Here is a 13,204-nt window from a genome sequence, read left to right on the forward strand (position 1 = left end):
ACAGAGGTGACCAACTTCATCAGACATGTTGTTGTGGGTACACATGATCCTGATTATAGTGATGGCCTTGGAATCACGGGGGCCTCATTGGATTTGGGATTCAGGGGAAGGCAGATGGGTGATGGCTCCGTTATGAGTAGTCAGTATCCAGGTATGCAGAGTAGAGGAGGAACATTGGATATGGGCCGAGGTTTGGGGCAATTTGGTGCCCGCAGGCCAGAGGGCAGATTACATTCCTGTTTAAATAGGTGATGCTCTGGTCCCAAAATCCAGGAAGTCTGAGTAGCCTGGGTGCAGAGTCGAAGGCTTGTTTGACCTCTCAGGTATATTAATTTCCCATGGAATCTATTGCTGGTCATCCTGGGCATTGAAGGGAACTTTGGCTTCTTAGAGAAATTGTAGCAAATCAGTTGGACAGATGAAGACAGATCTCAGAAGCAAGCAAGGAAGGGCTCCACGCAGCCCGTCAGAGTAGGAGGATCTGGTGGTAGTACCCAGTAGGTATCTAATTAGGAGGGCACAGCCCCACAGGAAAAGATTGAGCCCTTGCATAGGCTTCTTTACCATTGAGTACCACTGAGTCTAAATCAGTCTCTTTAACATAATACATGCTATATTAACATTTGATGGTTGAAGCCATAAATTAATATTAGGAGAAATCAGCAGAGAATATCAGGAAGGAGTTAAAAGTGAGCTAGGACTGATCAGCGTTGTGGCTCTCCTCTGTGGCAGGCCTGGAGGGACACAGGGCCTTCCAGACCTGAATGAAGCCAAGAACTCACACTTGGGAATAAGACAGAAGCTCAATTACTTAAATGGGGAACAAGACTGAATCTTACACATAATGTAGTTGACATGTTCCTCGTTATTGGGACTTGGAAACAGCCTCAGAACAGATTCAGTATTGAGTCATTCTTGATTGGTTCCTATTGAATATTAGGCAATAATGTTGCATACATTTAAAATAAAGTCAATGATTTCATGTGTAGTTTTTAGTCTAACTTTTCCAGTCAGATGCATTAAAGTAGAACAGATTTTTTTTTTTTTTATTAAAGAGTATGCATGGTAGCTGACATTTACTGATCACAACGTGCTTTTCTAAAAACATTGCATACACAAACTCATTTCATCCTTGCAACTCTGTGGAGCAAGTTCTGTTATCCCATGTTACAATGAGGAAACTGAGGACAACAGAGGTTAAATAATTTTTTTAAAGGTTGAACTTTTTAAAGGTAACATCTTATCAGCGGCCATGATGGAATTCAAATCCAACAAGTGTGGCTTCTTAATCTAGTCTCATAACCACTGTTCTATTCTACTTTCATCCTTAAGTCAGGAGTTTACAATCATTCTTTTGAAATACAATTCTGCCGTTTGTGAGTTAGGTACTTCTAAGTTAAGCAAATAATCAGTTGACTGTTTTGTTTGTCTGTTAGAAATGAGCAAGCGATCACCATTTACCTATAAAAGACATTTTAAAGCTAACAGACCCAGGGATATAACGAATTCATAAACCTATAACATTTATATTTGACTTATTTGATAAAGGGACTAATAATAAATAATACCATCAATTTCTTTTTCTATTGCCAATAATATTAAACCTTTATGGCATTCTTTGAAGTATCAATTTGGAAATTAGAGAACTCTACCAAGCTTTAATTATTATTACATTTTAAAACAGGAAAAAAAAAATGTGGCTAGCTAGATTATCTGAAGGATAAAAGACATTTACACTGATTTGATCTTTTGTGATAATTTATTTTAGAATTCTCAGTGGTGACATTAATAGCTTATTTGAGATGATAGTGGATTCAAAAGTATTTTCAGAAGAATTTTATTATAGTCCAATGTGAATTATCTATCTTTATTTGACTATAAAATGTTATAAAATAGGCCGTTTTACAGAGGAAATAAACATCTCTGATAGCCTAAAGATTTAAGCAAAATTGTTGGCATTTGTTAAGTTTATTTTATTAATTTTCATTCTTTTTAGTAACTTTAAAAGTAAATCTTTCATCATATTTTAGATTTTCACAGAATTCCAGGATTGAAATTAGTTTTAATGAAAATGAATATGTATCCTGATTATGACATTATTTCTGCAGTGGTATCACTTTTGCATTTTAATATTATGCCAAGTAAATATCACCTGAAAAGGAAAGATGTTAGCCATCAGATTTATCACTTGACACACAGGAACATGGAACACATTCAGGGATAATGTTTTCCCACATATAATAATTTCCATTAAAAGGTTGATGAACAGACCATGATGGTGTTGGACTAAAAATCTAGACTTAAGTCATTTTAGGCTCCTGTGGAATTTGTAGTAATTAGGAGAATTGAAGTGCAAGGAGAAGTGTCATCCATAAATCGGGCCTTCATGGCAGTAGGTTAGGGCTGCCTTTGCATACCAAGTAACTCCATGTACTTTCATTTTCCCACAGAGTTATATATGATGAGACATTATTTCCCTGTTAAAAAGATTCCTAATGAGAACTTCAGGTATAATTTATGCAGGCTCATATCTGGGCTAAATGAATGTGCTCACAAATAGTGAATGATGAATTCTTTTTAGGTATTGAGAAGATTTTTGTATTGGGACAAACTCCCATCACTACAGGTGTCTCTAGGAATAGTGTAGTAATAATAAAGTGATTGGTATAAGATCTAACCTAATATGGATCTGTGGAATTTCTTTCTGTCCCTCCTTCCCCCACTCCATTCTCCATTCTCTCTGTTGATTACCTTAGGAGATATTGGGTGTATTAGACCTTTAGGAATACAAGTTATAAAAATATCCATCTGTTTCCTGTTTTGGAGGGGTACAGCTTCGTGCTAGAGTGACCTAAACCTAGGGAGCCCCTGGCAGCTGAAGATGCAGTCTCTTACTTTTAGCCTGCAATAGCTTTTGAGTATTCATCTGAACCTAGGGTTTGTAGAGAGATATGATAAGATTCAAGGTCATTGGTAGATATTTACTACTGTTTGATTACTTAAAACTGTAATGATTTATAAAGCACAGTTTAAAAATTACAATTATACATTTCTTGATTAAAACATTGTATATTTTTACTATATAGGTATGTTTTATATCTGATATATATAATGTATTATATATATATATACATATATACATATATATATATTTATTTATATATGGTTTAAATAATTTGCAGTAAGGGTGCTTGCTTTCTGGTGGTTCATCATCTTTAGACTCTGGGAACACGGAAGAACCATGTCTTCAAATCGTCAGTGACAACCAGTGATGTGGGGAAGAAAGTTACTAATCGGACTAATTTGTGCTATCCTCATTGCTCCCACAATCATATGGGGTTGCAAGATACAGTTTCCTTTGCAGACTAAAATCATCTGGCCACGTTCTGAATTTTGAGGGCTTATTTACCTCAGAAACAGGGTAGATGTAGAACTGTTTCTGAAGAAAAATTCTGATTTGCCTGTAGGTACTTCTTGTCTATCCAGGCAGGTGGGAGTCTGGGTGAGATTCCTGTGTCCTTTCATGAACTTCTATCTTATTCTTTTAGAGTTTGCCTATGAGAGTGTATGGATCTGCTTTTGGTCACCAGCACAGAGCTGCTTCCTCCAGGCCTTTGGCAAAGATAGAACCTTAAATCGCCAAGCTATTATCAAAGTCAAGTGGAGAGTGATATTGTTCTTTGTTTTATATTCATTGGATCTCAGGTGTACAGAAATGGATTGTGATCCTGGTTCCATGATGTAGAGTACTGGCCTTTGAGGACATTTTTAAAAAGGCACGCACTTACTACATCCATGACTTAAGATTGAACTTATTTCAGAAAGTTGCATATATAGGTCACACAGTTGCTTTTACTGAGTTCCATTTTGGTGTCCTATCTGAGTTTTTCAGGACTCTGTGCTGAAAACCTAACTATTGAACCTGCTATTGAATTTGATGTAGGAATGTTATTAAAGCTGATTATAAAATTGGAAGTCAGATAAATCTGAGGTAGAGATCAAGCTCTAGCATTTACTCTTTCTAAAAAGTGAGTGTCTGGGGGCTGGTCCGGTGGCTCAGGCGGTTAGAGCTCCATGCTCCTAACTCCAAAGGCTGCCGGTTCGATTCCCACATGGCCAGTGGGCTCTCAACCACAAGGTTGCCAGTTCAATTCCTTGAGTCCCGCAAGGGATGGTGGGCAGCGCCCCCTGCAACTAAGATTGAACACGGCACCTTGAGCTGAGTTGCCTCCCAGATGGCTCAGTTGGTTGGAACGTATCCTCTCAACCACAAGGTTGCCTGTTCAATTCCTTGACTCCTTCAAGGGATGGTGGGCTTCACCCCCTGCTACTAACAATGGCAACTGGACCTGGAGCTGAGCTGTACCCTCCACAACTAAGATTGAAAGGACAACAAGTTGACTTGGAAAAAAGTCCTGAAAGTACACACTGTTCCCCAATAAAGTCCCTTTCCCCTTCCCCAATAAAATCTAAAAAAACAAGGTGAGTGTCTGTAGATTTTGTGTACCCATTCCCCCCACTTCTGGAAATCATATCCATTGCAAGTATGAAGCATATCTAATTATTAAGTATCCATTAGGCAACTCTGCCCTTAGCTGATGTGGTTAGAATGGAGCTGATTCTATCTTTCCATGTGAAGAGAATTTTGGCCAATTAGAATATTTCATCCAACTTACTATAATATCTCATTCAAGGATGGAGATATGTCTCAATTAGAATTAATCTCAGTACTTCCAGAGAAACAAGAGAGGCATCAACTCTTTTCTGTTTTGTTTAAAGTGGTGACGTTATGACTTTTGGGCTGCTGGTAGCCATTTTGTTACCACGAGTGAAGAGACTGCCAATATGGCCAAAACAGGGGGAAACAGAACTGAAATATGGAAAAATACCAAGTCCTAATGACATGGTATGAAGCTGTGGATCCACTCGTGCCTAAAACTACTCCCTGACTTTTCAGCTGCACAAGTTCGATTACACAGCAAGTCCCTGCTCCCCTTAAAACAATTAGAGATAAACATAAAAAATCATGAATGTAAAACTTTAGTAGCTGGATCATATGTTAGTCATTTAATTTCTCTATACTTCAGTTTCTTATTCTGTAAAATTACATGTAATTTGTGGCTCAGCTAAAAGACTTTATAGTCTTTTATCTGTATTAATTTTTCTTATTCTGTCCATATTTGCCATCCTAATTTATGAGTCATCTGTTCCCAATGTAAGTTTGCTTGCATGAATGTATACATGTATTTATGGTATGACTTTCCTGAAGTCCACCCCAAATACTTTGGAATGAGATGAAGTATATCATTAAATAACATACAGTTTCTAGCAAGTTATTTTACAATAGACATTGTACCCATCGTCTCCTTGTATCTACCTGGTGTTTTATATATATAGCCTGTACATATTCCTTGGAGACAATGATACAATGAACCTCAATTATATAATAAAACAGGCTTCTGTCTGTGATGATAGTAAATTAGTGGTTTCATGTTCATGAAACAGTGGCATTTTGATAGATGATGGTGTAAGCAGTTGCACTAACATTTGTAAATATTATATAAGCATGATTATAGGTATTTTTGCATATGTTGCCCTATTCAATTCTCACAAACCTTCCCAAGTTATCTTGATTTTATATATTGTGGAAACCATGACTATGGAAGTTTTTATAACTTCTCAAGGTCACATGAATTGTAAGTGACAGAACTGGGAATAAAAGCTAAGTCTTCACTCTGAAGCCTAAATGTGTGTTCTCCATGATAGTGTATCCTGGAAACTGCCTAATTCAAAAGCCAACATTCAGTCGCTCCTGGAAAATTAAACATGCAGCTAACTCTAGGGTATTCATTTGTGCATTCCCTGGTAACTTTTAAGGCCACTTGGCAAAAACCGAAGTAGGGGTGCTCTGGGGGTGCCGTGGGGCACCGACCTGTCCTCCTATCAGCTGAGTACTTCTCTGGGATCCATCCTTCGCTGAAAGACCTGCCTTATCCAAAGTAGTGCCCCCTCCCCTCTCGGTGGGTGCAAGGTGTAAAGGCCCACACCCTTTGCCTCCAGGTGGGAGGCTGTCCCTGCTCTAGAGCTCCTAGTGGATCTACTGAGGAGAGCTCTGTTGCGATGGTTCACCATTTCGCTCCTCCCCCTCCTACCCCACTCTTCCCACTTATTTATGTATTTATTTATGTATTTATTTATTTATTTATTTATTTTTTATCCCCATGTGGGGATCAAACCGGCAACCTTGGTATTATTAGCACCATGCTCTAACCAACTGAGCTAACCGGCCGCCCCTCCACTCCTTTATGAGTGGGGATCCCAATAAATCTCCACACAGGTCTCCTTCTCAGAGTCCGTATCCCACCACACCTGACCCGAGACAGCACCTATTTATTTATCTGTTTACTTGTTTATCCTATCATCCACCATCTATTCATTTACCTTTTATTCATGCACCAAAGGCTTATTGGTTACCTAATATGTGCCAGGAGTAATACAACATTGGGGACATGGTATTATAGTTATAACTAGCTAGTCATGTAATAGAGAAAGGAAAACAGAAAGAAAGGAAGAAAGAAGAAACAGTACATGAACACATCTAAGGTGTAAGTATTTCAGAATGTTTATTAAAATCCTGCTTAGGCATCCACGGTGTATCTTGAAAATGAGAAACTATATTTGCTCGGTAATTGCTTGAATCATACATCTTTTACCTTGATTACCAATTTCAATCAACCAAGACATCACTGAGAATTTTCAAATAAAAAGCTGCCTATTTCTCAACCAGAAGTCCTCTATTCAACCTTTTTATTTTTTTAACACTTAGGATTTGCTAGGATTGGATGGCATTATTTCTTGTAAAAATACTGATTTCTCTAAAATGCAAAACTCTGCAAATAATGAGTAAAATGAGATGCTTAAGAGATTCTTTGTATTTTTAATGTTATTTTTGTATTCTTTGAGTTTTAAATGTACTTTTCTTTTGGTCTTATGTTTATCTACATCTAGAATAGAATAGTCTATTTTGATATTAAGTATGCTTAGATTTTTAAACATCTGAGTTGCTTACAAAATATCCTTGGTCAGATTTCTGAAAAGCTTAGGTTGGCATAAGGCTCAGGAAAGCAATAGGCTGTTTTCTGGAGAGTCACATATTGGTTGAGTGTGTTGGTTGGTATAAGCCTGTTGCTAACATGTGGAATAAGTTGAACCAGTGGAAACAAAATCTGCTTCTGTCTTGAAGGTTTTGTGCATTTTTATTCTAGAATGAGTGATAGTCTTCTGTAGCGTTTCAAAATCAGCATTCTAAATCGATTGCCTTTGTTTGATTTCTCTTTGGGCAGACCTGTTTAATCCCTGTGAGATCCTGCCTTCTGTTTCTTCTATGGGTTCTCCTTCGCCAAACAGGGTTCCTTGCTGCATGACAAAAGCTAAAGCCAGTCAAAAGAAGCTTTAACGCCATTTTTAGGCAGAAGTACAATATCAGAAATTATAGTGAATGCTTTTGCTTCTAACAGCTGCAAGCGGCTATTGACCCACTTGCCATCTGGTGGCAGTTTTTCTTTCCCGTTCATGTGGACCATGTAGTCATCAGTCTCTCTCTCTCTCTCTCTCTCTCTCTCTCTCTCTCTCCCACACACACACTTATTTTGCTCTCATCCACTTAAATCTTGTTAAGAGCATTGTCAGAGTCAATCATTATTGTGCAAAGTATTGTGTGCAAAGTATTTGAAAGTCCTTAGAAAGAGAAGGGACATAAGCCTCTTATTCTAAATAAACGTTCTAAGGCCACAGTGGAATCATCTGGGAAGAAAAAAAATAACAGCACAAGATTGCCCTTTCTATGACAAGTTGCTATTTATCTAGATAATGAGATGCACTCAATAAATCATGTATTTTAATTTAGTATGAATGTACTTGGCTATATCAAGCTATCCTCACAGATCTGAATATAATAACAGTAGAAATATGCTTTTTTAAAGATCCTGGAACCCAAGCCAAACATGGACATGTTCCCTGAATATATTTCTATATAGTATATTGATATTATTGTCTTATCTAATTCACATTTGAATTTATACATGGCCACCCCTGCATTAGCTGCAGGGTATCACCTGGGCCGGTCAGCTAACAATGACACCGCTCTATGACCCTTGGGAACAGGAAGTGAGGAAGAACTGTGTAGCTACTGAAATGTACAAAAAGAATTTCAAGTAGGCAGATTTTAATTACCCCAGAATAGAACTTGGCCAGCACACCAAATTGTTCTTCCTCCTACTCATTTTGGAATTTCTGGGGGGGGGAAGAAATCACACTGAATTGGTGCACATATTTATATTCAAAAATATATTTGGATCTAGGCCATTATACTTGATATCAGAAGTTAACAACTTTAATTTTCAAATCTAGATTTCATACAAAGATGTCACGTATGGCTAACTCATGTGTAAGAAAAAACTCTTGCCATACCTAGTTGGTCAGACTGGATAACTATCTATGTATATATCTCTATCTCTATTTCTATCTCTATCTCTATCTCTGAAATTACCATAATACCATTCTAGGCAGAGAATCCTGGGTAGAGTGGGCTCCTTTTGTTATCTTGCCCATTTCTCTGAAGCAGTGTTTCTCAAAATGCAATCTATGGACCATCTGCTTGGAAATTTCTATAAGAAATTCAGGTGCCTGGGCCTCACCTAGACACATTGAAACAGAATCTCAGAGAGCTGGATCTGACCATGTGCGTTGAAATTCACTCCTCAGGTAATTCTGGAGTACATTTAAGTTTAAGAACCATGCTCTAAAATACGCACAGGCCTTTGACCTTAGGATCTGGTACAAATCTGCAAGATGAATTATTTAAGAAATAAGTATTGTTTGTTAAAAATAGTTTGAAAACCCTAAACTACAGTAAGGTCTTCCCATTCCAGTTGCCCAGACACCCTCTTGAATGAAATGGTGTAACCAGGGCGCGCTCTCTCGCTCGCTCTCTCTCTCTCTCTCTCTCTCTTTCTCTCTCTCTCTCTGTCTCTCTCTCCCTTTCCTCTCTCCTTGTGCTTTTATTCTGTGAGATTTTCACATGTAATATATCACAGAGTTGCTTACTTGTTGAAATTTGTTTTTGGCTCTTCTTGGGAGAGACATATTCTCCCTTTTAAGTGGCTTAAGAGATGGGAGAGGGGAAAGACTAAGGGCTTTAGAGTCACACTGACTTGGGTCCGAATCTCACCTCTCCTACTTCCCTTCTGAGCATCTCTGGGACATTTAGCTGACCCTTTTGAGCCCTGTATTCCTTATCCTGAAAAAAAGGGACCGTGTTGCCGACCTTGCAGGGCTTTTATGAGGCTCAGATAAAATGACACACCCAAAGAGTTCAGTACATTTTGACAGTGCTCAATAAATATTGACCATTCATTTGTATTGTTATTATTGTGCTTCAGGCTGGGGACAGAGGTGCTCCGCTGTGGCAAGATGGCACAGAGGCCCCTAAAGTAGCTTGAGAAGCGCAGTCATTGAGAGAATCCTTGGCCACTGAACACTGACTCCTCTGTGTCACATCCCAGCATGTGCCGCTGCACACACAGCTGGTGTTGGACGGGATCTGCCCCGGCCAGATCCTCAGTTGCCTTTTCAGGTTCCCTGGGCTCCCTTGGCCATTGTCCAGGTCCCACATGCTTCCCTTTGATGACTCACACATATCATCTTCAGAGCCCTGCCCTTGGTGTCATGGAGCTGCTTTTCCTGCACACCCAGAGAGCAGAAAGTGCCTGGGAGTTTATATCTTATACCCCCACCCCAGCCCCCCACCCTCACACAGGAATTGGTGCATAAGCATGGAAGCCCGTCTCCTTTACCTGGACGTGGGGCCACCCCTGAGGTGTAACTGACACCCCAGAACTTCCTAAGGATCATTCTGAGGCTGGGCCTGAAATCTCACGTGTGCTTTCCTTCTTTTTCCCTGCCCTGTCCTGCTTCCCCTCTCCCTTACTGGCTTTTCCTGGGAGCATTCCTTAAGATATCGCCTGCACGTACACTGTCCTCTCAATGTCTGCTTTTGGGTTCCCCACTAAGGCACATGCACACACCCAGGCTCGGACTCTGCAGAATGTCCCCAGTTCCCTGCAGCCCAGAGGGTACACAGAAACTAGTTTCCGTGTTTGCGATTGAGTGTTTAGAACAGGGTTAGGCAGAGTCCACATAGTCAATTTTTGGGCTTCGCAGGTTGCACACAATAGTTTCTGATTCTTTGCTGACCCTTGGTTTAGGACATATTTCCTCTGGCCTTTAGCTTCTGACCCTCCTGCGTCTTTTTACACTCAGCATGTGTCTGCCCCTCACCAGCTTTTAGTTGCTAGTGATGGCTGGCCAAGAATGAACAAGTACCCTTTAGTGCCTTTATATTTCTGGGAATAAAGTGAAAATGCGAGGCTCAGAATCACAGCTAACATCTGGGTCATCTGCTTAATTTCCAAAAAAAAAAAAATTTTTTTTTTTTTAAAGTTACCAGTGTTTTTGTTTTCATGATCCATAGCCATGTCAGTAGCAAAAAGACAGAATTTAGATTCCGTGAATCCCATGGAAAGCAAGCTATATCAACACCCAGAAGCATCATTAGTGTTTTGTAGTCTTTGCTTTATTGTCTTGCCTCCAACTAGCGATCTGCAGTGCACTGTGGGCATTCATCCTACTCTGATCCCAGGTTATTTACTAAGTGACAGAAACTCAGCATTAGCTGAGGTGCAAGGCTGATTTACATTCAGTATTACTTGACATCTTTGTAATTTTCCCTTTTCATGACAAAGGGAGAATATTTACATTAAAAACACATCAGTAACATTAGTAATCTCCTTGAGCAGACAAGGGTACATAAAATCAGGATGCAAGCTAAGACTGATGGGAACACAAATGCAGTAAAGCCAGTTTCAGACACATTTTAAAGCAGACAGATAAAAGAAAAACCACACGGCATAATTAGACCTGAGAAGTCAGGAGATACTGGGTGGTCTCCAGCTTGATCTTGATGAGGAAAAGCATTGTTTTAAAGAGTGGAAAGGAGTCATCAACTGCATCTGGGATTCAGATCATTCCCACGAAGGAGTTAAGAAAGTCAGTAGCTGCAGAGTAGTTGTAATATATCTGGAAGTAAAGCTTTTCTAAAAAATTGAATTTTTATGTAGTATAAATTTAAATTTTGTCATCAAATGATTCTTTTTGCTCTAAATAAAATCAATATTGGATTGCAACACTCATAGAGTGGAATGCATTAGAACATTGGGGTATAATTTGTGCCGTAGATGTATTCACAACCCTCTCAACTTGTCTTGCTTGTGACAAAATGAAAATAGTGGGGGTTTCAGGGTATGTGTGAGAAGCTTCCAGAATCGCCACGTTTTCTAACTCTGTCCATCCTGAGGATAGACTGGGACTCAGCTGCGTAACGGCTTGGAACACCTCTTGGCAAGGAGGCCTGCTGGGCAGAGCTCATTAAGTCCAGGTGGGTCAGATACAGTTGGCACTGATATTTTCCTTACTCAAAACTCACTCAGCCCTCTGCTCACGTTATCTCTGCGTGTGGACATTTTAAGTCAAAACCAAGGTTGTAAGGAGCTGTTCTGAAGTCCCTGCAAGCTTTGAGAGTAAGATCTGTCAATCTGCATCTCCCTCCGTAGGGGCCAACTGCAGTCCAAACTGCAGTCGGCCTTTTCTTTTATAATTTGGCCATGAAAATGGAATCCCAGAGAAGTGTAGATGGAAGCAAAGGTAAAAATAATCTGGGCGGAATCCTTACTGTAGGCTCACATGTTTTAATTCCAGACGAAGGCTTTGTTTTCCTGTAAAAATCATCTTCACATCATTTGGGGCATTCCAGCTTTGGGGCTACATGAAAAGCATTGCATTGACTGCGTACATGGGTGGACTAGTCTATACCATAATATGTGTATTTCCCAAATAGTAAATGAGTTGGCATTTCATGTGAGGCACTGATATCTGCTGAGTATCCAGCCCTCTGGTGCATGGGGAGGCTTTGAATTTAAAATGTAAGATATCTTTCCCAGGCTAGGTGTGCCTGAGCTACTCAAGGGGCAGCACTCAAGCCTGAGGTCATGCTGGGGATGACAAGGAGCTGGCAGTTCCCTCCCTCCCAGTGGTGCTGGTGTATGAGGTTCTCTGGAACCCAGTGATGGGCTGTGGGTGAAAAGCAGAGGGTTAATCACAGAATAAGCTGAGACAGAGTGGAGGATGGGAGTGGTTTCCAGGCTGCATAGAGTAGTCCTTTCACACCTCGTTACAAACTGACTAAATAGGTATTTCTCAGAAGTCTTCCAATGGTAGGCTGCTGGCAGACAAGGTCAAAGTTGGTTTTCATTTCCCTGAGCTGGAAATAAGAATTCCCTTTGTGATTCATGTTCAGATGTTCATCATCCTTTTCCCTCTACTTAGGAGATCATGGTTTTCTTTTCTGTCAGAGGATTAAGCTTTTCATTCTGGTATCAAATGTGAACTATTCTACAATATTGGCACTTTTGAACCTTATTCTTTATCTTTCTTTTTTATATCTTCTACATGTATTTCTCACAGGTTTTCAATAGTTATATAATAAGAAGATCACTTAACCCCATTTGTTGGATGTTTTAGCAAAGATGAAGCTGACGGACGCTCCGCTCAGCCTGACAGCACTACTCAGCCATACTCTTAACTTTGACAGTTTGAACTTGGTGGTTGAGGCTTTCCCCTTGTGAACTCAGCATTTATCTGGGGTTCACAGGTGGCTTGAGAAGCTGGCAAGGGCAGGTCTTTCTGTGAACAGTTAATTTGGCAGCATTTCACAGCCAGGGAAGAAAAGCATCATATTTACCCATGATGTTTCTAAGCCACAGGGCTTCATCTGTCCTCTGTGTCTTGAGCACAGAAGGAGGGACAGTGAGAATCCAATGTTTGTTCTTGTAGAAAGTCACAGAACCCCCCACCCCCACCCCTTTCCATTTCCGTCTTATTTTCGCACATCCTAGTACAAACAGACAAAAGCTGTTATTACAGAAGGTGAAGCTGATAGCTTTTAATACATCACATCCACTAGGATGAAGGCATAATTGCTACTTTTATGTTCATTTTACAGTGAATAGTAATTAGCCTTTGGCCCATTACAGTGTGTGAACATCGAATTACCCACCTGCTCTTGCCATGTCTCGTTAACTTAAACTAT

This window comes from Rhinolophus hipposideros (assembly GCF_964194185.1).
Source record: "Rhinolophus hipposideros genome assembly, chromosome: 17".
NCBI classification, from domain to species: domain Eukaryota; kingdom Metazoa; phylum Chordata; class Mammalia; order Chiroptera; family Rhinolophidae; genus Rhinolophus; species Rhinolophus hipposideros.